Genomic DNA, 27,306 nt, shown 5'->3' on the forward strand with positions numbered 1-27,306 from the left:
ACTCTTTCCTTCTTGAAGATAAATCCTATTCCAAGTCTTTGATCTTCTTATTTTATTTACAGTATATTGCCATCTTTGCATAAAGCATGTTCTTTGTGAGGCAACAATACCACTGGTGAGATACACATTTCTTGGAGGCAGCTGAAATTTTCCCCCTCATTTTCTCTTTGAATGTGCAAAGTTATATTCTCTGCTGCCGGATTGGTGTCACCTGACATAGATAATCTTCTAATCTTCTCTCTAGGGTGACATCAGAGGAGATGATGGAGACATTTTCTCTCCTGAATACTAAGCTCAGATTCCATTGCAACCAATAAGCATCTGGCTTAAAAACAATTCCCCACCATGCAAAAATATAAAGTAAAACCTGTTCTAATAGCAGAGTCTCATAGCTCTAAAACTAGTGTAAATTCCACTGTATATATTACATATTTGCAGCAGTTAGTGTTATTCTAGCTCTATTGTTTCCTGTCTGAATATCTTCTGTGGCTGTTATCTTCCTTCCTTTTTCTTCACTAACCCTTTTTCCTTATTTTAGAAAATACCCTTTCATGCTTCTGCATGGGGTACTGTCAACCTTACAAATTACCTTGCATGGAGAATATTACTCTCCTTTTCCTATCAAGCTGAAAACACAACAAGTTCATGTCAAAAGATAGTCCTAAAATAAAATCCCAGTTATTGGAACTTACTGGTCATAAATTGGGTCTCAACCTGCTTGCTTTTCTCAGGCAAAATTCCCATTGACAAAGGAGCAGAGGATCAGGCCTGTAGAAGAGTTAATTTATGGTCATCTCTTTGCTGCGCTAGTAGTAAAGAACTGAAGCTTAAGTTTCACTGTCTAGACAAAAGGTAAGATTGAGTCTATGGGCGTTTGTAGATGATACTTTTTAGCAGGTTTAAAGCAGGTTAAATGCCTTTTGCACTGCTTTAATGGCATTGCTGTTTGCAAATTTGGCAGTGTATTGCACATTAATTCCAGCTGCTGTAGCACATTCGGCAGCGTACTGCGCCTTAAATGACTTTGGGACGCAGCAAATGACTTTGGGGCGCTGCGAAGTAAAATACCTCTGAGGAGCTTTAGTTTCCTACTCCACAGATGCGGAGGGAAGCACTGGGCTTTGTGCAGCTCAGGGGTTGTGCAGGCAGACCGGCAGCAGCCTGTGCAGGCAGGCTCAATAGAAGGAAAAAAAAAGCGGCGAGCCTGATCTTCCCCTGCCCTGGTGCCTGCCTGCCTGTCTGAGCTGCGCAGGGGCCCGGTGCTTCCCTCTGTGGCTGCAGTGCCCCCGGGACTGTCCAAGCTGAGTGCCTGTGGGCAGGTGCCACCTCGGGGGGCCACCACTGCTGCGAAGGGAAGCACCAGCCCTCCCCCGCAGCTCAGGGACCGCTCTGCCCACCAGCAGCTCACTCTCCCCTTTCCGTCACTGGACAGGCAGGTAAGGATCAGGCTCTGACAAGGGTGTACACGACACAAAGGTTTACTTCGCCCTAAACTGAAACAGTGTTTTTAAAAAGCCACCGCTTCAATTTAGGGAGAATTAAACCCTTGTGTCGTGTACAAATGCCCTATGGCTCTGACTCAATACGAGGAGATGGATAACGAACTGACCTCCAGCCCTTTACATTCTTCTGCTGGTATAAAACAGTAGCATAACTAGGGCAGGGTGAGCAGGGCACCAGAATGGCCCTGGGAAGCCTGTGACAAAAGAAATCAGGCAGACAGAAGCTACAGAAGTTGCTTTATATTGAAATGTCTTCATCTTACTACTCATGCAGTGAGGGGTCAGTGTTTCACCCGATTAGCTATTTTGAAGTTGTCTGCAGCTATGCACTTGTGTTTGGTCACAGCTATAAACTGTTTTTGTGGCCAGATCGGGCAAAAATTGTCACTTCTGTTTGTGCCCAGAGTGTTGGGAGCTTGCACTCAACCCCCTGTGCAGATGTCAGTAGGAGGCATGCTATGGCTGGGGTAGAAGAAGGCATCTTAGTAAATATAGGACCTCCATTTATTTGTGTATCTGGAGGGTTGTTATGAAACCGAAGATGCACTTATGCATATTTTATGTCAGTGTACCTTGAAAGACAGCAGTAATGTTTCTCCTGATTTACACTTGTGTAAATGAGAGGGGAATCAGGCCTCTCATTTCACCACTGACATTAGTTAGTATGTTTGTTCAAGGAAAAATGTCTTTATTAACCAATCTGTAATTTTGCCTGCCAAGGAAACAAAGAGTGGATAGTGGAAGAAAAGCATGTCTGTCTGAGAATGGATAACTTGTTCTTTGCTGTGGAGAGCTGGTGCGGTCTCCTTCACAAGCGCCTGATGCATACAGTAAACTTGCCTGGAGATACTTTTAACTTGCAGGACTGATTTTTCTGTTTAATGTGCTAAATGTATGGTACTGATATAGTGAGGTGAATGTGCCAACAGCTAATTTCAGCCAACAGCTTCTTTCCTTTCCATTTCTCAGCTTCTCCCCTCCCCAATTTCTTATTTGGTCCTGTGAATCTTGCTGTACCGAATAGCCAGGAATCTCTTCACACAACTGGAAAAAAAATCCAACTGAATTTGCATAAATTAGAAGGGGAAAATGCATTTCTGTTATTTTCTATTTAAACTGCATGGAAATCACACTGATGCAAGATATAAACCCCTGCAGAATTGGACTGGACTGTAAAATGCTTGGTTCAATCTCAGGGAAAATTGCAAATGTAATAATCAGATCTGACTTGATTAACTAAAGAAATCATTCTCACTCACTGTGATTGCCCTCTGCCAGGAAAGATAAATGGAGAGGGAATGAGAACAATTTATCTGTACCGGTAAATCAGTGATGAGATTAGCTGAGCCCTTCCACTAGTGATTCTGGAGCCTTACCAGCCTGACTCAAGCAGGATGTGAGGTCCTGCCAGTGAAAATCACAGCTTTCTTAACTGCATGAGTTGTTTGGATTAATGCAGATACATCCATGGCTGGAAATAGGGTGTATTCCCCATGAAGGGAAGGCCCACAGGTCTGATTCTGCAAATGCCTAGGATTGTGTGACAGGGCACTGTTGGTGCCTGCCACTTTAAGAGCGGAGCCAAGCAGCCAGCAGGTGCTTGATTGTGGTGGCCATTTTAGACCTCTGGCCGCCTATATAAAGAGAGCAGTTTGCTGCAGGCAGGCCAGACAGTAACATTGCCTGGCTATAAGACTGCATGCAGTATTCTGGAGGTAAGGACAGGAGCTGTAGGGGATAGTTTGGAGGTTCCTGGTCCTGGGCATCACCTAAAGCTGCACCCTGCTGGGAGTGGGTGGCCTGGTGGGACTCTCAGTGGTGCAGGAGCCCCCAGGAAATGCCAGGCATTACCACCCTGGTGAAAGACAGGTAGGGGTGCCTTAACCCCAGCCCTCACCTTTGGGTGGGTCATTTATCATCAGAGGTAGTTGGGGGCCAGGCATGGCTGTAGCCACCTGAGCCCTGTGGGATGCAAGACCCTGAGAAGAGGTAGCTGGGGCCAGGCATGGCAGTGGCTACCTGAGCCCACTGGGGAGGGAAGCCCTGTAGCCCCGGTGAGGGGGTGGAGATGGTGGGAGCCCTATGTGAGGGGAGTAGGCCAGGGTATTTCTTCGGATGCTTGGGGCTGTAGTTTGGTCTGGAGGCCGAGTAAGGGGGCTCAGAGAGATAGGGGCAAGTCCTGACCCCAGTAAGTCCTCCACCACTGGGAGGCCGAGTGTGGGTCGAAAGTAAGACCTATAGTCGAGTGCAATGACCTGCTGCTCCGGGGGGGGGTGAGTCCCCGTGAGACCCTGGAGCACCAGTTGTGGTGTGGGTTAAGAGTGCCCCGGTGAGGGGTGGCCCCAGAAAGGGGCAGAGAGGAGGGGGCAGGTGTGGAACCCTGGTGACGGGGAGCTAGAGGGCAGGGAGCCCAGCTTGTATGTATAAGTTTATAGAGTTGCCCCAAGGGAAACCAGGGCAAGCAATTGGGCCCAGTTGGGTAACTGGTTGGCCACTACCCCAGTGAGGGTTGCAGGAGGGGCCCAAAAGACGGTACGTCTGCCACCCAAGGTATGAGCTAGCTAAAGCCTATGGCCTAAGGGGCCCGCTCCAAGAGGGAGCAAGGCAGTACAAGTTGTCGAGGCGTGAAAGAGACCCTGTGAGGGAGCAGAGAGTGAGAGGTCCTAGTGAGAGGAGGGTGGTATGAATATGTAAGCATCTGAGGCCTGACAACAAGGCCTAAGCTTGGCCTGGCTGTAGACTGGGAGCATTGTCATCTGGATGCCATCTGCGAGGCTCGGGTTGCAGTGTAGGGGAGGAACAGAGCTGCAGATAGTGTCCCCTGGCATCGGGGCAAGAATGGGCAGCCTCCCACCTTAATTAACAAAATTGTCAATAAGGCATGACAGGAGAGAGAGGTGGGTGGTGTGCCCAAAGGCAGGTGGGGAAACTAGCACTGTGGCTGGTCAGGGACCCCCACTTTGCCACACTGTGCTTCTCAGAGGCTTAGTTGAGCAGTTCTGTGCCCTTGGCAGCATTGATGCATGGGGGGTGGAATCTACTTTCTGCCCACACCCCCCGACAGGTTGGTACCTGGGATGACTGCCCCAGACATGCCCCTGTAAGTATGCTACTGGTGCAACTGCTCCAGTGGGCAAAGTGATGTGCCTACATTTACAGGACTGGACCCTCAAACTGTGAGTAAATTTTTTCATAAGGGCCTACATGATTTAGGAGCTCAATACCAGATTTGCAAAGGTATTTGGGCATCTAAAACGCAGATAGATGCCTAGTGAAATTTACAAATGTATCAAACTCATTTGAGACGCATCTCCTTCCCAGTTCTTGGACTGCCATCTGTACAATAAGTCCCATCTGCTTTTGCTCAGGCACACACAAACCCAGCAATTAGGCAGAGTAGATGTCTTAGAGGAAGACGGAGCCATCTGCTCTGCCTAAATGCCTGTCTATGAGCACCTGAGCAGTAACAAGTGGTCAGCAGCAGTCTAAGAACTGGCAGAGAGACCTCCTAGCCATGCTGTGACGGGATGGGATTCCAGGGGGAGCCATGATACCCCCTGGTGGCCACGAGGCTCCTGTCCTTCTCTGGAGCCTTGGGTACCGACCCTTCTCTCGCCTTCATGCCTTGATTAAATTATTTTCTGCCATAGAAGGCAGGCTGCCCCCAGGGTCCAAGAGTGAGCCCTAGCCAACTTTGGCCAGTGGGTCCCTCCCATACCCAACTGAAATCCATTCCTGTTACTCAAACTATAAGTGGCCCCCCTTGGCCCCGTCCATGCCTGAGGGTGCTGGTAGCCTTAAGGGCTATTTCACTGAGTTGCCAGTTACTCACTTGCATAGGCTTTGGTCTTCTTAGCCTTAGCATACAAGTTACTTTGGCTGTAGACTGGTAGCCTAGGCCCACTGGCTCTGGCCTGGCCTTTCAGTCTCAGCCCTCTGAGCGTCAGGTCCAGCTGTCTTGGCCTTAGACAAGGGGTCAGGGGTACCTTGCACCCCTGACCCTCACAGGACTCAAAACCCCCTTGTTGCCTCCTTTCCTCCCCTATCAGTCTTCCCCAGTCCTCCAGTATAAGCTAGAACAAATCGCTTTAAATTCAATCTACCCTCTGGGTCAATAACTTCCCTGAAGGCTACAAGTCCCTAGTCCTCTGCTTGCATCTCTCATGGACAGCCTGGATGGTGGTCAGTCCCTCTCTGCAACCATCCTGCTCAGGAGCCCCTCTCCCTGGTGCCTACAGGGCCAGGACAACTGACTAGACTCAGGCACTAGCCTTATGTGCCTTAAAGCCCCACCTCTCCTGGCAGGTGGCCCTTCAACTACCCACAGGGATTTTTCATCTTGGCCTGATGGCTGGCCTGCCTTTCTCATTGGAGGCTTAGCTGAGCTGGCTGCACCTCTTTGATCCTCAGCAGCCTAGATACCTGCCCCCTGTGTAGCTTACTGCTTGCAACTAGCTCCCAGGATAGTTGCTCCCCCACCCCATGTAGCTCCTATCCTATTGCTATGGGTCTGGCTACTTTCTAGCAGCTAGCTCTCTAGCAGTTAGCCTGCTTCCTACATGGCCAGCTTAGCCTGTGGCAGAATCCCTTAAAGTAACAGGAACCCCTGGCTCCCTGTTACACCTGCCCTTTGGTGCCTCACAGAATTCACCAAAGTGACTGGTTGCCTCTCTATGTACCAAAATACCTGAGCCAGTGGGCCTTAAGTTCCTGAGTGAAGTTTTGTTGTGGCCCTGACATCTGGTATTATTCTGTATGCTTTTTCCTGGTAGGGTATGGATGAGTAATCTCATCTAACTTTTATTTACAATTTTAGAATATTTTATAACTTAATCTTATAGCATGTTCTCCAAGACAAAATCAACACGATCTGTTTTATGATTACAATATGTATTTTTAATGTAGGTTTCTGCTTTGCTTTTTATCTGCTTTCAGGCTTGGATTTTCATAGAAGCTGAAAGGAAACATGGCTATGAAACATCCCTCCAAAAGTGAATCCAGAATCTGACCATCCTCGGGAAGCATTACAAACCGCCTACTTGGAAAGAACTTACCCACAGTGAGATTCCCAATTCAAGTACCCTATTTGTGCTCGGATTACTCTCTACTCGGAGTATGTGTTGGGAGTAAGGTTTGAAGCTGGTAAAGCAAGATAGGCTAAAGATTTCATGCAGTCCATGAGGGCCTCTGCCTTTGCTACTGCTTTTACATGGAAGGCACTCAAAGCTGGGTCTAATTTGTTCTTGGGGCAGCCTCAACTTAGGTGTTTCAATGCCAAAATATTAAGTGCATTGTCCCAGAAGGAAGATCCAGATCAACAAGTTTAAGTACCTCAGATTGCCATGAAGTCAATGGGAAAGTAAGCCACCTCCAAAGAGCAATCCAGAGCATTGAGGCTCTGAGCAGGGAGACACCTATTGCAGGCTAACAGGAAATCCCAGTTTTGTCGTCCTGAGATGCAGAGTGCCCAGCAGGGAGGTGCCTGATTTCCACTGACAGCAAGCAAAACCCTCCACCCAACACTCGCTCTTGAACCCTGGTGATGGTCATGCCCACTTGTACACTAGCCTTATGGTTTGACCACTTCCCTCTGCCCCACTGCACCACAACATGCGGGTGCCCTAGGCTGGGGGCTTCCCCCTCCAGTAAGCTGCATCATCCTGCCCTACCCCCAGGCAGGGGCAGAAAGAGGAAGCTGGAGGGATTCTAGAGCTCCTGATTGCTGCTGCAGCCAGATGATGGGATGGGCAGAGTGGTGGCCAGGTGAGAGCCCTGGGGGCCACAGATTAACTCCTTGTGGGCTATATGCAGCCTGGGAGCCACAAGGTGGACACCCCTGCACTAATAGATGGCTACTTCCCATTGAATCCAAGGGGCTTCATTCTCTCTGGAAATCCCAGACTACAGCTGCTATCAATAAATATTTAATATTCTCATATTAGCTTTAATAACTAGCAAAATAATGTGCACTGATTTTTCCTTTTTATCCCTTGACTCAGATTATAGCTCCTGCATTTAGTGCCATTCCAAATAACCAGGCTTTACTCATAACTTCCTGACGTGTTCACCTTTCCTGCTTAAATTTTCCAGGCTTGGTCTGTGCCCAGAGGAGACTTATTTCCTCAAGAAAAAAATAAAAATTAAAAAAATGGTTCTCCTCCATCCTGATGTGAATAAAGTGGAAATAGAGAGTTTTCACCCTGAATAGAAAATGCAATTGTTTCCTAAAACTACTTTATAGCCAAAATGGCTAGAAGGTAGAAAGCCACATTTGGATAAGAGTTCTTATCATGGAAGGTGCACACATAAGAACATATAAGCAAACATCAGTTTTAATATGACCCTGTTACTATCCCATATGCCTGCCCCATAGGGGATCTAGAGGGCTATGGTTGTGTGGCTACACCCTCCTTCTGGACTAGATGCCTCCATGGGAGCCATTGTGGACTTCTTTAAAATTCATAAGGCATGTAGGGTGAACTTCAGTCCACTTTCCCTCCATGTTCAGAGGCAGGTACCCCTCCCCCTTCTATCCCTCTCTGACTTGTTGCTGCTTTCTTTGCTGTGCTAGAGTGGAGGAAAACTTCAAAGCCACTTCTGCCGGCTCCAGCCAGGCTGTGGGCAGCTGGGAACAGCTATGCCACCAATGGACAGGGGCGTGGGTTTCCCCCATCCTGCCCTTCTCCCCCCTGGAGCTGGCACAGGGCCCCAAACATTGCTGCTGCTGCTCCCAGCTGAGCCCAGCCCCCCCACAGACTAGCTGGCATGGTGAGGAGCAGCTTTGAAGCTGCCCCAGGACAGTGGGGAAAGCAGCAGTGGTAGGTGGCAGAGGTGAGGGGAACAAGGGGGAGGAGAGAAACGCATGCCTCTGAGCATGGAAGGGAAGGGTGGGGGAGTCTTACTTCTTTTGCTGACTTCAAAAGAATCCCCAGAGACTCCCACAGCACAGTCTACCTGTACCAGTGGGTGAGGGGGCAGGAGGCTGAAAGCAGGGGTGGCTGCAGTCCTGCAATGCAGAGGGGCTGCTCCCACATCCTCCCTGGATCCACCCCTGGCCTGCCCTGCATAAGCGTTTTTGCACAGGGTTTTCATGAAAGCCCAGTAGAAATTTTGAACAAGTCTGCGGATCTGCCCCTTTGACCACATTCCTGCCAACATTGGAGCATGGGTTAGCTTGCTTCTTGGGAGTAGTTCCACTGACTAAAATGATACTGGTGTATGAGTGCTTGGAGAAGTGAGAGCTATTGAATCTAGAGTGCCCAGAACTCCCCCCAAGCCCTGTGCACTGGGATGTGGTGCCCCTGGGAACAACTCTTCCCACCCCCTGTGTGCTGAGATTGAGTCCTGGGGGTCTAATACTACCCCCTCCTGACTCCCCACACTGGGATAAGGCCACACTGGCCGTAGGCTTGGCGCTGCCCTCATCTAGCTCTGTGCACTGGGGCTGGGCACTGGATTCAGCATGCAGGACCTGGGGCTCCCCATGGATCCAGAAATCTGGCCACCAAATCTCTGGACCCAGAAATTTCGCCACAAGGTAGATGTCACTGTGTCATGGGCAATAGTTGTAAAGGATCCAGTGGCACTCCACACTTGTGTGTAGCTAATATGACTATGATGGAAAATGCACAGCAGTTGCACACAGGGCTCAGGAGAGCTGCAAGGCCATTTGTAAGGAGCACAAGAGGCAACTGGCTTCTGATGTTTGCCGGGTAGAGGAAAGCAGAATTCTGAAAGCTGGCCCAGGTGAGGGTTCCTTTCATGTTCAGGTCTCCCCCTCATTTACGTGTGCAGAAGTGGAGCTCAGTCACCTCCATGCAATCACCTCCCTTCCTTCTAGCTAACAGAAGGCACTCTCTGAGTCTGGGGTTCATGTGGAGGAGGAATGGGTAAGTTAGATAGGATGCTTATAGTCCCCACTAGAACCATACACCATGGAACAGAAAATACATCATGGATCTAAATTAGCAGTTCCCAACATAGTGCCTGTGGGTGCCATGGCATCCCCTGAGGTTTATTCAGGTGCCCATGTGCATTTTCACGATCAGTAAAAATCATTATTCCAACAAAAAATGCTATCATATTGGTGCTCCCTGCTTTTTCTTTTACATTCTAATGTGCCCTTGGTCACATAAGTGTTGTTGGGACCCCCTGGTCTAAATGATCCTCTTTGCATAACGAGCTTCTCTTATACTGTAATTTCATTGGCAGACTTAAGGGTTGCTGCAGCTGGGAGAAGCTCCAATGGAGCTTCAGGCTATCCATGAGAAGGGGCCCTCAATCTAGAGCAGGGGCAGGCAAGGTTTTTTTGGCCGGAGTGCCGAAAAAACCACAATGTCTACCTTGGAAGGTGCCGGAGTGCTGGCACACCACAAAAACAAAACGGGGCCAGGGGGGCAGAGTGGGGGTCATGGCAGGATGCACTGCATATTTAATACAGTTAATAATCATAAATGTTGCTTCTTTTTGTTTTGTTTACAGTAAATACCAGGTTTTCTTACAATTCTAAAACTGGTGACAATAAACAAAACTGCATGTACTGCCTTTGTACTTGTGGTTTGTTTTGTTCTGTCTTTTTCTTGTTAAGCAGGTTGTGATGAGGGGGGAGAGAGGAGCAGGGAGCAGCAGGCACCAGGGGAGTGACCGTGGGCAGGTTGGCCTGGCCAGGCCCTTGGGAGGGCTGCAGTCGGAGGAGAGTGGGGGTCAGGCGGGGAGTGGGGGCTGCCCCAAGGCTCTGAAGACTCAGGCCACAGTGGTGGGGCCCAGCACCACTGGAGGTGGGGCCCAGTCAGACCACGCAGCTCCATGGGGATGGGGTGCAGACACCCTGCCCGCAAAGGGATGCTGCCTGGCTGGGACAGGATGCCGGGTTCAGGGCGCTCCCTGCTTGGTCTCTATGCATGCCAGGTACAGTGTGAGTGGGAGCTGCAGCCACAGGCTGTTTCCCCCGGGCTCTGGGAACAGCTGCTGCTTAGGGCTGAGCTGGCTGGGACCCCATAGCACAGCGGCTCTATGCAGTGCCTGCCCTGGCCCTGGCCCCTTGAAGGGAGCTATGGGTGGGCAAGGCCAGAGCCCTGGCAGGCTGGGGCAGACACGGTGGCTGTTCCCAGTGTCCAGGGGGCTCCTGTGGCCAGGCCCTTGCCCCAGGGATGGCTCTGCCCTGTTTGCGCTGTGCCCAGCATGCAGGGAGGCTGATCCCAGAGCTGGAAGCCCCCTGAGCCCGGCGTCCTGGCCCAGCCAGGCAGCATCCCCACATGCACAGGGTGGCTGCAGCCCATCCCTGAGGAGCTGCGCGGGCTGGGCCAGGCCCCACCTGCCCGCCCACCACAGCTCAAACCCGCAGAGCCCCGGGGCAGCCCACACTTCCTTCCCAGCCCCTGCCTTCCTAAGGGCCCGACTGGGCTGGCTTGCCCACGGTGCCTCTTTCCATGATGCCCAGACCCTGCACTCGGCACTCTAGTGCTTCCCCACCCAGGTAGGACAGGGTGTCTGCTTGCCTGAGCCCAGGGCTCTGCCACCTACTGGAAGCCTCCAGGGCAGCGACCCTGTACAGCACCTGCCCCTGCCCCTGCCCCAGCCCTGTCCACCCACCACTCCCTCCAGGGGTCAGCTGGGCTGGATGGTGCAGCCTGGGAGCAAGGGGCAGGGGCAGTACAACACACAGGCTCCGCCCCGGTGCCTGCCGCGGCGCTTGGACTTGTGGCTACACAGGAGACCCCAGAGCAGCAACTTTAAAAAAAAAAAAAAAAAAATTAAACAATTTTCAGGCATGCCTCCCAGTGTCGGGAAAAATGTCTCCACGTGCCATTAATGGCACACGTGCCAATGGTTGCCAACGCCTGATCTAGAGGCTATGTGGAGGCACAGAGCCATCCTATGGATGGGCTTGGCCTTTTGCAATCCCCTTGGATTCCTCGTCATTTCTAGATACATTCAGCCATCGGTCACTCCAATTAAATAACAAGGAAGGACTCATCTCCTATGTCTATTTCTGTTTTCAGGATGGGATGTTTCAGGAGGGTAGCAAAAGAGATGGCAAAAGGCCTCCTGAGATGCTGGGTACAGGGCAATCTGGCGGCATCCAAATAACTCTACACTGATCCCAAATATCTCTAACTGTAAACAAAGCAACTGACTTCAGAATGAAACTCCTGTGGTTATTATTTCGTTAACTTCCTTAAAAATAGAGTCTAGGAAATTGGAAATTCCATGCAAAAAAATGAATGAGGGAACACTAAGGAGCCCTAACACGGTTTGGTATCAAGACATGTAACCTGCGCTCTGATTCCTGAAGTCTATCCAACATGCTGCTGCATGGGCCATATTATCAGCTAATGCTAATCAATGGAGCTATTTCACCAGCTGAAGATCTAGCCTGCAGTCTTTATACAGTGGCACACACCATTTCCCAAATAATACAATACCAGTATTTCCCTTGATGTCTGATATGCATTTGAAGCTTTTATATAAGTGAAACATACCAGATCATGAAAGTTTTTATGTGAAAAGTTGACAGTAAAGCATGCAGTCCAAATTTATAACATTAAAAAGTATACAGCAGAGAAAAATAGAGTAAATTACCTTGAACATGTAGCTCTCTGCATTTGCAGCTATTTTAGCTTCTTACTTACCAGCCTCATACCCTAAATAGCACATAAGCCATGCTCCATTGGTGGCTGACAGGAAAATACTAACAAAATTATTATGGTAAAATGAGTAAAGATGAGTATCTTTGTTAGAGAGAAGGAAAAAAAATCAGATCATACAAGAAGTCTAGGCCAACGTTTTCAAATCAGGGTGCCTAAAATTAAGTACCTGAATAAAAGCAGTTTGACTTTCAGAGGTGCTGACTATGAACAATTACCGCTGACATGAATGAAAACTGAGCCATTTTTTTTCCAAGGTGCCTCAGGGTATGGCAGCACAGACAAGCTGCTGTGACGTAAGGTAAAATACGAACTTACAGCACATCAGCTACTCCCCAGTAACTGCCTGCGTGCACGCTTGCACCCTGCGGCAAATACAAGATGGCTTTCCCCACAGTGACAGTGGGGTAAGCTAACCTCAAGTTTGCCACAGGGTAAGAGTGTATACTCAAGCAGCCACCATGGAGTAGCTGTCATACTGTATGTTGGCGCCCTCACTTACCTTACAACATCTTGTTCACATGCCAATACCAAAGTGTGAATTTAAGAGAGCAGCCAATACAATTTTAAAATGTGTCCTAAGTCCAAAGTGATCTGAGGGTATGTTACAGCAATACAAATAATGCAAGGATTAAAAAAGAACATTTTAAAATATGCTATCTACAGTTGGGGCACTTAAAACATCTCTCCACAATTCAAACATTCGCCAGAGTCCAGGGATACTCCTCATTAAAGCAGGGGAATCCATTAGAACAAGAAGGGATGGAGAAAAGGAAGTCCTGTGGTTAGAGAGCTCTTTAGCTAGGGCTTGGATCCAGTTCCTTTCTCTGCAGCTCATGACTCACGATTTTAGGCAAATCATTTAGTCTTCCTGCATCTCAGTCAGTGGGGAAAGGTTCCTGCTCAGCCTTCTCGGTCACAGTGCCTTACTCTGCATCGCTAACAGTGGTACACATGTAACAGAATAGATGATGTGTCTGAGCTGCACTCAGCATGCCCCGGGGGTGGAGTATCGGTTGTTTTCTGCCCCTTTACCTCCTTCCTCTAAACTAGCAACTAGGGGCTAGTTTGGCCCTGATGGAAGTGAAAGTAGCCTCAGGGTTGGGTCTGCTTTGCCAGACTACAGTATGCCTCACGTATCAAGCATGTTTCCCTATAGCAGGAGTTCCCCAGCAGGATGAAGGGGACAAGCAGGAACAAAGTCATCTCATCCATAGAGCTTAGAATCTCATGAAATGAGACAGGGATGTATTTGGTAGCTGTGTTGCCCTGAGACAAAAAGAGATGCAAAAATCTAGAACTCTTGGTTCAGAGATGATACCTTTTATGAGACCAACTAAGACATTACAAAAAAAATTGTCTTTTTCTGCAAGCTTTCGGGCTTACATGCCCTTCATCAAATGAAAAAAAATGCAAAAATGAAATTTATTTCCTACCTATGGGGACTTTTTACCATCTTTAATTTTCCCTGAGCCTGAAGAAGGGCACGTAAGCCCGGAAGCTTGCAGAAAAAGACATTTTTTTTTTGCAATTTCTTAGCTGGTCTAATAAAAAGTATCATCTCTGAACCAAGAGTTCAAGATATTTGCATGAAATGAGGGGTGAGGTTAAATACAGGACTGTTCAGGACCATTTCTTTCCATTCAGTCTCCATGTGTCTAGATCTATAGATTACCAAGGCCGCAGCTCCCCCACGTATCTGGAAAACAATGCTAACTTGCTGCCCCACATGCTCACTGGAGACCCAGGAATGTCCTGGCACTGCAGCCCCTACCACAGACTTCACCACATCACAATTAGTCAGTTTGTTCAGTGCAGATTTTCAGCTAAGCTCTTAAAAGCTGTTTCATAAATATTCTATGGCCTTTCAAATAGGGTAATGTGCCTCTGTGACATTAAAGAGGAAACTCCTGTGAAGGGGAGGGATGACAACAAATTTATCCACCAATAGCATGCTCTTTTGGCACAAAAGCACATTCTTATCTTTATATCCCATAATGAGAAGGCAGAGGCAGGATTGTTGCTCCAACTCTCAGAGCGGGTAGATGTCGAGTACAGGAGAAGGATAGCTGTAAATGGTTAGTTATTTTTTACCCCTGCCTTCGCTAACAGAAGAAACTGAGTTTGTATTTTCCCGTGGTTTTCCTAAGTACCGTTGAGGAGAACTTCTTTTCACATGATGTCAGACTGCGAGGGACTGCCTGTGGGTAAGTGCCAGATTTATATTTACCACAGTGTCCTGCCGACCAGTTCACATTCTCAGATTGCAAAGTCACACGCGAACCCGCTTGGTTTTGAAGGCAGTCAGAGCCATAGCAGGGGAAAAAACCACATGTAATCAACATAGTTCCTACATGCTTTTAGTTATGACATGTTCTCGGGTAGCGGTTATTGGGTGAGAGCCTACAAAGTTTTTTCTTTTATTTAAATAAAGGCATGAAGAATAAATCAAGAGGATGATTTCGGCTATTCAGGGAAATGGTCTGAAGTGACTGATTCTGTAGAAGTGATAGAATCAGCAATTGTTTTCTGGAACTGCTAAACAAGAATTTCTGGGAAGGGCTCCTGAAACAACTCTGCTGTCTATGTAGTGTGTAAACACACTCATAAACCTTTTCAAATGACAAGGGGGTTGCGGAAAAGACAGATGTGTATATTAAAGATGAATTCTTAGCTGAAAGAAAATGCATATTCTGGGCACTGTATTTCCAAAATAAAGTGCTTTGCACATAAATAAATAAAGTGCCTACAGCTAAGAAGCAGTCATTCACTGACAGATATGGCTGGATATGTCAAACTTTCCCGCACAAGAGACCCAGTTATGTGGTAAGAGGACATTTCCTGGCTTTTTCCCCCTCGTTTCACTTCCATACATACTATAAACATTCACTAGATCGTCTGCATGAAAGGAAATCCTTGTGGAGACCGAGGAGCAAATCTGTGCCAAGGCTTTCAATATACGAAGACATGGCCCATTTAAAAACACCTCTTTTATTTTGCCGAGCATTTGTCTTTTCATATTTATAGTAGAATAACTTTGTTTGACTGGCTTGGGAAGGTAGCGCATCAAAGACAGGGCCCTTGGTTTGAAACTGGTGATAGAGGAGAAGCAACCTCTCTGTCTTCTCTCTGTTTCCATTTTATTGGAGAAAAAAAATCTTAAATAAGAGCACAGTGAAAAACAATCAATTATGTAGTGCAGAGTAAGCTGTTCTGTGCAATTTCCTTTGCCAGGAGATAGTCATCATGAACATTGTCTAAAGGCAGGACAGTAGCCTATGTAGATTATTTTTTTGCTTACTTTTTCAAAGGGTTGATCTGGTGACCAGAATAGCTTCCCTTTCTCAGCAGAGTTGGCCTTGACTTTAATGGCTTGACCTCTGTTTGCTTGTTAAGCACTCTGAGTTGGGGGTGAGATATTTCAGGATGACAGTGACAATATTTAGCTGGCATCTGATATTAATGATGAAACTGATATTGAGCAAACATAGCATGATGGGTGAAAAAGTTTCTTATATCTCAATTACCTTGGCAATTGAAAGGGCCCAGAATGTTTTCTTTGCAGAAAATTGTTGATGGATGTGCTTGGAGGAGGGAGGGCAGGCTGCTGAATGAGGGAAGAAATAAATAGCAGAGATTAACTGAAGTTTGGACCTGGGTGCAGATCTGTAAATTGCCAACATTTCCAGAGCAGAAGGTTCAGTTTCTTCTCCATCCCCTTTGTATTCTTCCCTCCTCCAATTGCTTAGAGAGGACCTTGGCAGTGTTTCCAGACCACTCACTGCCTCCTGTGCCAGGTATCACAACTGACCTGTGCTCTTCTCAATGTTCCTAATACCAGCAGAAATAACTGTGTGGCAGCCAAACCTGCGGGGCATGTCTGCACCATCTCTGACAGTGCTGGGGAGAGCTCCAGGGAAATGGAGCACATCCATTCTGCTCATGCTATAGCCCAAGAAAAGTACTATTACCACTGTTTGGCACACATGCAGGATGTACTGTCAGGCCCACGTGCACTGATTAGCTTGCACCCAGTACCACTCTCATGGCACCTCCCTTTCATTTGGCATGTACAGAGTGGGAGCAAATAAGCAGGCTGTAATTCATGACACTGATGTCATGCATGGCGCAGAGACAGTGTAGACACACCCACAGACTCCACCAGGACCACATGTGGTCTTCTGGAGTATGTGTACACATATGAGTATCAGTACTGCACTATATGTGGTTATGAAACTATTTTTCATGACCCAGTTGCTGACAGTTAGCTTTCATGTGAAGGGACTTTGAGATCAAACAATTATCTTGATGGTTGCATCTTTTCTACCAACTGTTTGGAAGATTGAAACTTGACCAATAAAAGCTTCATAAATAGGGGTTTAAAATATCAACAGAAAACTCTGGAGTAATATGATTCATATCCAGTAAGGCAAAAACCACCCTAGTGATTCCACTAAGTTCTGAATGGTGTAACTGAGGCCAGCATTCAGCCTTGTATCGTAAAGATTAATGTTGAATTTGGCTAGAGTGGGCATTTGCAAGCACATTGTTATACTAATCTATAGGACTAATGTTGTAACGTGGCTAGACAATAGTGACCTATTTATAGCAGAGAGTTTACAGATATATGTATGTATGCATATATGTGTGTATATATATTAACACACTTTAAATAGCACTGTATTGTCTAGTCACATTAGAATATTTGTGTTATATATATATAGAGAGAGAGAGAGAGAGAGCGCCTCTGTGCAGTGTCTCTCTCATAAAAAGTCCTGAGAACTGAAGTTTGTAGTTACAGTAGATGAACACCGAAATGTCTCTGCTGCTTTCAGCCTACACAAAAATGTAGTAGGAACAGCTGCATAATTGTTCTGATCAGATAAGCAATTCAGAGGGAATTGCTGCATCTGACCTTTTGATTTAAATAGCTGGGTATGAACTGGCCAATATAACTTTTGAACAAGGAATTTCACTTAATGAGAAAACTCAGGCTTAAGAATTAGAAATGATTAGGCACCTTTTCAGGGTGAAATATTATTTTTTCACCTTTGTTACACAGAAGATTGTCTTCCACATTAGATTCAGAACAATTGCACTCTTTTAATAGTTTAGAACAGAGAGTTAAATGTTTGGATTACAACTGGATGCAGAAAGAGGTTTTTGTCTTATTGTAGCACAGGGGCTGCAAAACTGTCAGATGATGAAACAAGGGGCTACAAGGCCTTAACAATTTTGGGCTCTTTTCTACCAAAACCTTGGTTGTGTTCAATAAAGTGCTAAGATCAAAATGATCCATTAATGAACAGAATATTTACATTTTTATATAATTTATTTTCCAAAACTATTGTGCCACTGATAGATAAAGAAAGAAAGAATAATCAGTTCAGGACAAGATCACTTACTTCTGTTTCTTACTCATCAGCAACTATTGACATACTGATGCTATCCATTAGCGCTAGGTACATAGATTTACTGTCATTCCTACATGCAGATAAAAGCAAAGCACATCAATTATTTAAGTGCTTCCCCTTGTGTGTATTATTTTTCTTTTGTAGGAAGACATTGTTCAGTCTCCATACATCTGAACAGCGTTTCATACACAGTATTTTGATTAGGAACATATGAGTCATAATGGTTCTGGTTCTTACCACAGTTACTCTGACTTCAGATAAACCCTGTAAAGTTGAACAAAGGGCCTTAACGTGTCTGTTCACTTATTTCCCACGTCAGAAGCTGTGTCATCATACAGAGTCATTTTGACTACCCCACTGCTAGGTATTTGTGCATAAGCCATTCTGTTGTAGGCCTGAAGTATTCAGCTGTGGTGAGGTACAACTTCTATTGCCTGAGGGAGCACAACAGTTCAGATTCAGGGAAGCTCACTTATACTTATTTTATCTTTCATTTACTAAGATACTGCTAAAAATGGAAGAAATAGAATTGACTTAGCTAGTTCTGCAGCAAGCATCAGGGGCCTGGGAAGTCTGGCACAGTTTTCACCTCTGGTTTCCTCAAACTTTTTCTATTTCTTCTTCTTTTAGCAGACCAAAGAAGACATATTAAATGCAGAGCATTCTTGAACAGCCAGCTAAATATTTCCTCAGATCAGTTAACAGTGATGTTTCTCAAAGCCTAAAAATGTACATGTAGCCATGTGAGAGAGGTTGTGGGCAGCTTTTTAAAATGTGGGTGCTTCCTAGAGGCAGTCTCAGGGTCTTGACATACACTATACAGTCAGCCTGCATGGGGTATTTAGGGCAGAGGCATAACTGGTAGAATTTGTGCCATGGGCAGCAGACTCGTACCTAATAGGGTATACACACTGGGGCTAGGGACAGACATTCAAAAAGCCTGAGCCTGAATTGATTCAATCTTTGCAGGTTAATCTAATTTGCCTAGAAAGAATCAGTTTGCAACTGTAAAGACATTCCCTCTGGACTGAGGAAATGCAGGTACATGCCTGCAGTGGCTCAGGCTAGAAGCCAGGGAGTGCTAAAGCAGCCCTCCCATCCCTTCCACAGTGCTGAGCTGAGGGGGTGTGTGGCCAGGCCCCAGCAGGACCTCTGATGAGGGCAGGGTTTAAACCCCCACCCTAGCCTGAATGTTCCCAGGTTTTTCCCTGCTCACTGCTCAAGGGGTGGGAATGTTGCCAGATCCCAGCCCCAGGCTAGCACTCTGAGGCAAAGGGGAGGTATGCATGAATCTGTTGATGATACTGAGCTTTTCAGTCTCCTTCTACCTGCTTCTTTATACTGCCTCTGCAAACCTGACAGGCGCAGGAGACAGCAGGGAGCTGATAACACAGCGATTATCAGCCCATCAACAAAACAAAAGCCTCTCTCATTAGTTCAAGCTCTTCTTAAACAGCTTTTTTCCAAGGAAGGAATAGAGGGACATTCCCAGCTGATCTGTTGATTAGCTCCAAAAAGCCCTAAGCAGACACTGTTCTGTCTGCCTTTCCCAGTGAAAACTCACACACACACACACACACACACATGCCTCTCAGCATTAGTTAGCATACCACATACCTAGGGTCTGTAGGGCTGGGGTCTGTGTTGTGGGAGATGGGTGGGAGAAATCCCTGCTTGAGCAGTGAGCAGTGAAAGGGTGGGGGGGAGCAGAGGGAAGCCAGGCAGACCTTGCTGTGCCTGCAGTCTCTGCTGGAGCTCCAGCTAGGGAGCAGTGGGGCAGGGCCAGTCCTGTTCTCTGGAGCAGAGAGCACAGCCCAGCCCAGCCCAAGGCTGCAAAGCATCTAAGATGCTGGGGGACTCTGGTTTAACTTAAACAAGGAAGTGGTCTGGGACAGACATTGCATGAACTGGCTTGACCTAAATCAGTTAAGTCTGATACTACATTCAACCAGGTTTATCTTAAACGAGTTTTAGCCATTTTGAAATTGGCTTGTATGCACTGAACGTATGTTCTATTACAGGTTTAAACCAGTTTCTGACCACTTAAACTGGTTTATGTGTAATGTCTGTCCATAGCCTGGATGCTCCAGGGCTGTGCTCCATTTGATAGATCGGGCACAGGTTACCCCAGTCTACATACCGCACATGCTCAGGTGAACTAGTTAGACTGGGATGGCTATTTTTTGCTCAATCTAAATTCCTCCCGCTACGTATAGTGCAGCAGTTATATCGAATTAATCCCACTTAGGCTGATCTAAGCGCAACCTCTACACATACTCCATGTATATCAGGAGGGGCAATCTGTGATATAAAGTTAGTACTGTCAGTTTCCTGGGCTAAAAGGGGCTTATGAGCTGCCTTTCTTATGTCTTGCCAACTGCTCAATACAGATGAATCTCTTAGAATTGGATTGGAATTTCTTGGAATCTCCTAGTTCTCTTGGGTTTTCTGGTCTCTGAGAGTGAAATGATAGCGTCTCAACCCTACCCAAAAAAGTCAGTACTTTGTGCACTGAGGTTTCCCACATCATGGCCCAGGTCAGGTGAGAACATGTCGGACCGTGCTTAGATGCGTGAAGTTCTAGGCCAAATCCCTTAGACAATAAGGGTTAAAGAAAACCAGTTTAAATCTTTCTATGCTTGGTAAATTGGCTTGGAGGATTGAATTCTCAGCTATTTAATATGAATACAACTCTGTTCAAGTTGGTAGAGCAGAGAAATTGACCCTGAATGTTGGCTAGTTGAGCCTGTATAGTAGTTCTCTGAAAAGACCTGTATATTTGGCATTGCTGTTGCCTAGCTTTCCTTATTGCACAGCCAACCACATTTAAAATGAATCTGCAGAACAGCAGCCACTGTATAAAAGTATTCCTGAAGGATTAAAGTTAATAATGCCAGCTAATATCTCATGCATATTTTGAAGAAAAATACTGTTGCAGAATTGCTCAGCTCAAAAAGCAGCATGCTCATTGTCGGTGTCGTCCAATAGGTTCTGGTCTTGGTTCTGCTATTGGCTCGCTTGAATGCTTCCAGAAAAGCCATTTAACCTCTCTGCTAATCAGCGTCTGTAGAAGAGCTCTCAACTTTACCAAATGCTTATGATTACTACACATGAAAAACACTATGTAAGTGCTATTACCAGGGCAGCCAACTTCAGCAAGCAAGAAGACCACCAGAGAATTGTGTAAGTTAGAAAATACATCAGTGGCTTATTCCTTTCAGCTGCTGAAAGCCCTTAATACCATTCATAAACCAGTAGGTGCTGTTGATGATGAGTATCTCACCATAAAATATGACTTGGCAATGAAAGAAATCAAACCTGACAAATATTACATAGGAGAGCTAGTGAAAATCTTACCAGTGGACTGTTTTTCTGCCAGGAAATTCTTGATTTGTTGCATTGGCATGTATCTATGTCATCACATTTTAAGAACCTTCTGTTTGGACAAAACATTTAATTTAGAAATTTAAAAAATATACCAACATAAAAATGCAACAAAAACATCAAAAGGAACATTTAAAACCTTAAGGACATTATTCAACAGGGTCCAAACAAATATATGTATGTTGTTTAGAAAAAAAAATCTCAGTCTGTCAAAATGAAGTTTCAGAGTCTCAGACTTCTGTAGTGGGACAGGTATTCAGCTTCCTACCACCTCTGCTATTTCAACTGCAGGGTCTTTGATTCAACTGCCATCTTTTGTTTTCTTGTATTGGTACAGCAGCTGACACCATGGGTACCAGAATAATGACCGTGCCTCCCAAATGGTAGCCATACAGACAGATAATGTGTACTAAGTGTTCCTTGTGACTGTTAAGATCTAGGACCACTCTGATCAGGCCATAGATGGGGAAAAGTGTGTGATTTAGAGCTCCAGGAATCAGTATTTCACAGGAACCACATCAGAAATAGGTTTACGGTAATAAGCAAACCCTGCTGAGATATATGAATGAAAACTTGTCAGAAACAGCCCTGCAAAGGCATCTCTGTGCATGAAGCATTTTAGAAGCAACCTATTATCCACAATATCAAAAGCAGCCAAAGGGTCATAAAGAGTTAAAATCAACCGCATGCAGAATCCACCTGCTGTAGATGTTATTAGAATATAAACCTTGGTTAAAATGGCTCCCTACTGAGACCAGACTGAAGATTTTCAGACATTGCATTTTCAAAGAGAAAAGACTGTGGTAGGCCAAAGACATGCCTTCTTCCCCTTCCTGAGATCCTCTGTTAGGGAAAAAGGTTGTTTTGGCTAAGATAAAAACCCAAGGGCTTCCTAATGAATGCTATAATTGCCACAGTCATGTGCAAGAGAGAGAACTAAGACTAGAAGCTGCTTCTAATTATACCAGTATAAAACATCACCAAGAGCAGGATCTGGTTGTTCATTATCAAAGACAGAATAGGTGAAAGGGAAGCTTGTCCTCAGTGATACCCTGTAACCTAGGCTTTGTCCATAATAGGGGTTTGTCTCATTTTTAGTCAGCTGTGCAGCAGCACCAGTGCAAGTCCATTCCATAAAGAGAGTTAATCACAAAGCTGCACCTTGCGTTAGTACTGTTAATCTCCAAATAAACTTCACTGATGCAAGGCTGCAATTCTGCCACTGTTTCACGAGGTAGCCTTGGACAACTCACTCCAGTCATTTGTGTGGTGCTTCAGTATGCTCAGCTATAAAATGGTGATGATGCGTGTGTGACCTTGTTATGGGCTTCTGGGTTTAAGAAAGGAAAAGAAACACTAAGGTATTATTCGTCAGGACTTTTATTGATTATTGTTGACAGCATTGGTGCTATCTAAATTCACTGACAGAGATCTTTGTTACTGCATTATTTTGCATCCTTCTAGAATACTGAATTCACCAAAACTCAAACTTCTGCAAACCAGGAAGTAGAAAATTAATATTAATTCAAACAACTCTCTGTAAATCAAGGAAGTAATTCAAACTTATCCTTGTTTCCTGAAGCTGGCCATAGCCAACAGGCACTGACCTGCAAACCCTTCAGCTGTAGTTACTGTGTTTCGTGCTGCCTTTAATGCAAGTGGATGATGCTGGAGCTACTTCAGGAGGATATAAAATAATCTGGGTGAACCATGTCTTTCTGAGAGTAGGAAGAACAGAAAGAAAGAGGAGAATGTATTCTCTGAGAAAGTCCATGTGTCTTATTTCAGCCCTATGTTGTTTGAGTTATATAAGCAGTGGGGCTTAGGGGGCTTTTTACTATTGGTTTTGTCTCAGGTGAGAGATGGTTGTGGTCTGTTGGTCTAATGAGTAAGTGAAAATGTAATATTGGATGGATCCTGTGTGTGCATAAGGGTGAGGAGGCTGTAAAATTTAACAGATATGTAGTCAGGGATGATCTTGCCTTGAGCAGGGGCTGGACTAGATGACCTTGTGAGGTCTTCTCCAGCCCTGTTTTTTTATGACTCGGAGAGAGAGAGACTAGAATGGGCTGGATTCTTGAATCAACCTGTATAAATTACAAGCAAGACAAGATCACCTGGGATTCACTGAGCACCAGGGCCCCACTGGTCCAGCAGGACATGGTTATCAAGTTCCTTCTGCCTACTGCAGAGGTAGGATACCTTCCAGATTACTCTTACAACAAAGTGTGGCATGCTAATTAGGACTAGGAACATCTACAGGAAGACTGAGGGTGATAGGACTGGCTGTAGCGAGTCAGAAGACCTCCTCTGCTCGAGTTCTGTCAGTCCCCCCTCACTCCCCTTCTCCTCTACCCCACCCTAAGAGCTTGTGTGTGCAACAGACTAGATGAGGTAGATGTTGAGTCCAAGACCATGTTGGACATAATAAGCTAGGGACAGAAGTTACACATAAACCTATTTAAACCTGTAACAGAACAGAAGGTCACTGCATATAAGCCAGTTTCAAAATGGCCCAAACTGATTTAAGATAAACCTGGCTGAATATAGTATTAGACTTAACTGATTTTAGTCAAACCAGTTTATGAAACTTCTGTCCAAGACCCCTTCCTAGTTCAAATTAAATTGGAGTCCCCCAGCATTCCAGTATGCTTTGCAGCCCTGGGCTCCAGAGAGTAGGGCTGGCCCTGCCCCTCTGCTGCCTAGATGGAGCAGTGAGGGCCGGCTCATTGGGCCCACTAGACAAACCCCACCTGGGGCCAGGGAGTGGGGGTTAAACTCACCTTCCCCTGGGAACAGAGCTACCCTGCCCTGCTGGCTTACTTAGTACTGGCTGCAACTGTGGACTATAAATCCCAGATGCACCTAGAAGCAGGAAGAGGAAGTGATGAGTAATCTTGCAGCGTTTGCTACTGTGATTGTGGACTGCAAATCCTAGAGACTTTGGGGACAGCAGAAAGAGGAAGCAAGCACAGAGCCTAGGGTGACTAAGTGCCAGAGAGTCGTGCTTTTGAATCACCCCTCCTCCCCCTGGCTCCTGGCTTCTGGCTTGAGCCACTGCAGGTATGTGGCTGCATTTCCTGAATCAAAAGTGATTGTTTACTCATTTGCTTATTAGTTCAGTCTTTACAGCTTAGACTAACCTGCAAAGACTGAATTAATTCAGCCTCGGGCTTTTTGACTAACTGTACTTAGCCATAGTGTGATCCTCTGGTCCATTCGGAAGAACTGTGAGAGTCTGACAGCCGTAAGAAAATCAGAGGGGAGAGGGTGGTGAGGAGAGCAGGTGAGGGTTATATATGAAGGATTTATAGAGCATATAACCCCAAATGTGGAGTAATAGCTTTCCCGTACACCTCTAGGACACGCACAAATTCAGGGCAATCCAAGTGAGTGCATGCATTCTGAGAGAGTGATGAGTATGTCTGCAATATACATTGCAGAGTTGTGTAGAGATGGCTGAACTTTCTCTAAATAAGATGGCTCTCTGAAAAATGTAATTATCAATCCACTTCTCACACAGCACAGAGAGGATACTGTATATTGCTCTGATCCATTACTTTTTGCAAGGCTATATACTGTACACACAGTCTATATAATTATCACCCTCTAATCCCTCTGAGTAATGACCTCAGATTTGGCAACTGGTTGGAGAAAAACAGTTCATCCATCAAAGATAATTGAGCTGTAGCCTGGTGGGTAGAAGGTGCTGTGCAAAATGGTTTCTAATATAGTTGGGCTTATGCCCCTAAAGCCCATTTTTGTGGGTTCACCATTTAATAGGCATCTACAAGTAGAGGGAAATTTGAAGGTGCAAGGACTTGAAGGTGTCTTTGAGCTTCTATATGCATGACTGTGGGCTTGGTGTCAAACACTTATTGATTCACATAGTTGCTGCAAACAATGTTTATAGTTCCTCCCTTTCCCTAGCAGCTATCTGATCCCTGAGGCTCAGTAGTGAGAGAGCAATCTTGCCAATAATCATCTCCACAATGGTTGCATGTATAGTAACTTTTAAAAAGAACTTCAAACCCAATTCTAGTAGATCCACAAGCAGTCTCCTGATTGCAGCTTAGTGGAGGTAATGCCTATAGAGTCTGTTGAGCTTAGTGAGTTGGTTGAGAGAGACAGCCTACAGCTAGACATCTCTTGAGGAGACTTCACTGAAATGATTCAGAGAGGACCAAAAGCACAAAGCCTGATGTGAGAGCGTTAAAACTGAGACATCTTTTAGACAGCAGCATCTGGGCACCACAGATGGCTTGTAGAGAAATCAAAAACAGAAATTCTGTGACCGACAGCATGTTCACTGGAGTGTTTTGTTCATTCATAGTACAGTGATTGAAAAGAGCTTAACTTGAAGTGAAGTTTATAATTTGTCTTTTGTCTCTGCTGGATGGAAAAGCTTTAGCAGCTTGAGTCAGACCCTCCTTAGGTCCATGGGAGTGATTCCATCCACTCCAATAGTTCCCATTGTACAGAAGGGGAGTTGAGGCATAGAGATCAGTCAAAAGTATCCTCTAATTTGGGTGGTCCATAGAGATGCCTAGTACCTGATTTTTTTTTTTTTCATACTTCTTTGAATATCTGTTGTGCTACAAAATGCTAAGTGCTTCAGTTGCTATTGTGGGTATTCAGCATTTCTGCAAATAGGATCTTACGGCTTCAAGTTGGAAGCCTAGAGAATGAGGAGCATACTGTTGGTGACTAGCCAGTAAAAGGTGCCCAGCAGCACATGGGAACTCTTTGGCACTGGCGGGACTAGAATCCAGTTGTCCAGGATAGCATTCAGATGTTACTGCCTTAACCATGACACTTTCCTTTCCCCTCTCCCCTACCTCATCCCTTGTTCACTATATAATTTTGTATATCAGGGGTGTTATAAACTCAAATGGGCTGGAGGGCCACATTCCCTTTTTTTTAGGTACTTGCAGGCCATACCCTGGCTCATGCTGGCAGCCCCAGCAAACATCCGTGTCTCCCTCCCTGCAGGGGCACAGGCGGAGAATGGTTGTGATCCTGTTCTGAATAACTGGCAGCAAGCATCCTCCTTCACTCCCCTTACAGCCTCTGGGAGCAGAACAGAGGAAGCACTGGGGCAAAGCCCCCCAGCCCCTTCCCCAACTTGGGCAATGCCCAGTTTGGGGAAAAGTAAGGGACTTCCTGGCTTGGAGAAGGGGCTGGAGGCTTTCTCTCACTCACTCCTCCCTTTCCCTTCCTGACCAGTCCAGGAGGGGAGGGGAGAAATAGGGCAACCCCCGCTCCCTGTTCCCCAGACTGAGGACCCCAGTTTGGAGAACGGGCAGAGAGCAGCTGCTTCTCTGCTCTGTTCCCAGTCTCAGGGAACAGCGTGGAGGGAGCAGAAGGACAACTTCCTCCCTTCCTCTCCCCCTTGCCATTTCTCACTCCTGGAGTCTGGTGTGACAAGCAGGCAGGGGGTGGTGCTGCCTTAGGACACCAGGAGCTAAGTGGATTGAACCTTGTGGCAAGGCCCCTGCCCACTCTACATGCCTGGAGCTCTGTGTGAAGAAAGAACAGGTGCTTTGTCCTTCTACCCTGGGGAGAGCCTCCCCAGGCATGGCCTCACCAGCTTTCCCTTGCTGCCAGTGCCACCAAATGGATGGTTGGGGGTGAAGACATAAAAGCCAGCAGAGCCAGTTTGGCAAAAGGCTGGGAGAGGTAACTGGTTCCCCTTTCCCTCCCCAACCAGTCTAGAAGGGAAGCTGTGGGGCAAAGCCCCTGGCCTGCTTTTCACTCCAGGGCTCCTGCAGCAGAATTGGGGCTCTAGTAACTCAAGCAGCCATGGGGGTAGAAACTCCTTGACTTTGGCAAGAGCTGGGGTACAAGCAGCCCCAGAGGCACCAGTCAGGCCTACCACCATGGCCAAAGCTGGGGCTCTGGTTGTGGTAGCACAGCTTCCTGCAGTAGCAGCCCATGTCCTGATGACAGCTGGGGTGCCCCCTGGCACTCCCCCCCCAGGGGGCAATCCCTGCTGCCCCACGCTGCATGGGGGGGCTCTGCATGAGCCCCCCAACCCTCCCCCCTCACTCCCCCACGGGTGCCCGCCTACCCCAGCTCTGGTCCTTTAAGGAAGAAAAAAAAAACTGAGAGAAACCCTGGGACTCGCTGCTCCTGCAGCAGCCTCGGGGGCTTGTGCAGAGCCCTTCACATGTTGCGGGGCAGTGGGGATCGCCCCCCGCCGGCTGGAATGGTGACTCCAGGGTTTTTTGTGTTTTTGTGTTTGTTTGTTTTTTTTCTTAAAGGGCCAGAACAGGCCCGTGCAGGGCACCCATGGGGGGGCTGAGGGAGCAAGGGTGGGGATTGTGGCAGAGCCCCCCATTCAGTAGGGAGCAGCAGGAA

The 27,306-nt window shown here is 46.6% G+C and overlaps 1 long non-coding RNA gene across 2 annotated transcripts in view; it reads left to right on the forward strand.

Annotated features, from left to right (window-relative positions):
• The first annotated feature begins 14,164 nt into the window (after positions 1-14,164).
• Positions 14,165-27,306, forward strand: part of LOC112552012 — an 18,805-nt gene continuing 5,663 nt past the window's right edge. The window contains exons 1-2 of one of the 2 annotated variants that reach the window (XR_003096373.1): positions 14,165-14,355; positions 20,551-20,745. This is a non-coding gene — a long non-coding RNA (uncharacterized LOC112552012). The remainder of the gene's footprint in view (positions 14,356-20,550; positions 20,746-27,306) is intronic. The other variant, XR_003096372.1, reaches the window with a different exon arrangement.

The sequence above is a fragment of the Alligator sinensis genome, unplaced genomic scaffold, assembly GCF_000455745.1.
Source record: "Alligator sinensis unplaced genomic scaffold, ASM45574v1 scaffold160_2, whole genome shotgun sequence".
Lineage (NCBI taxonomy): Eukaryota > Metazoa > Chordata > Crocodylia > Alligatoridae > Alligator > Alligator sinensis.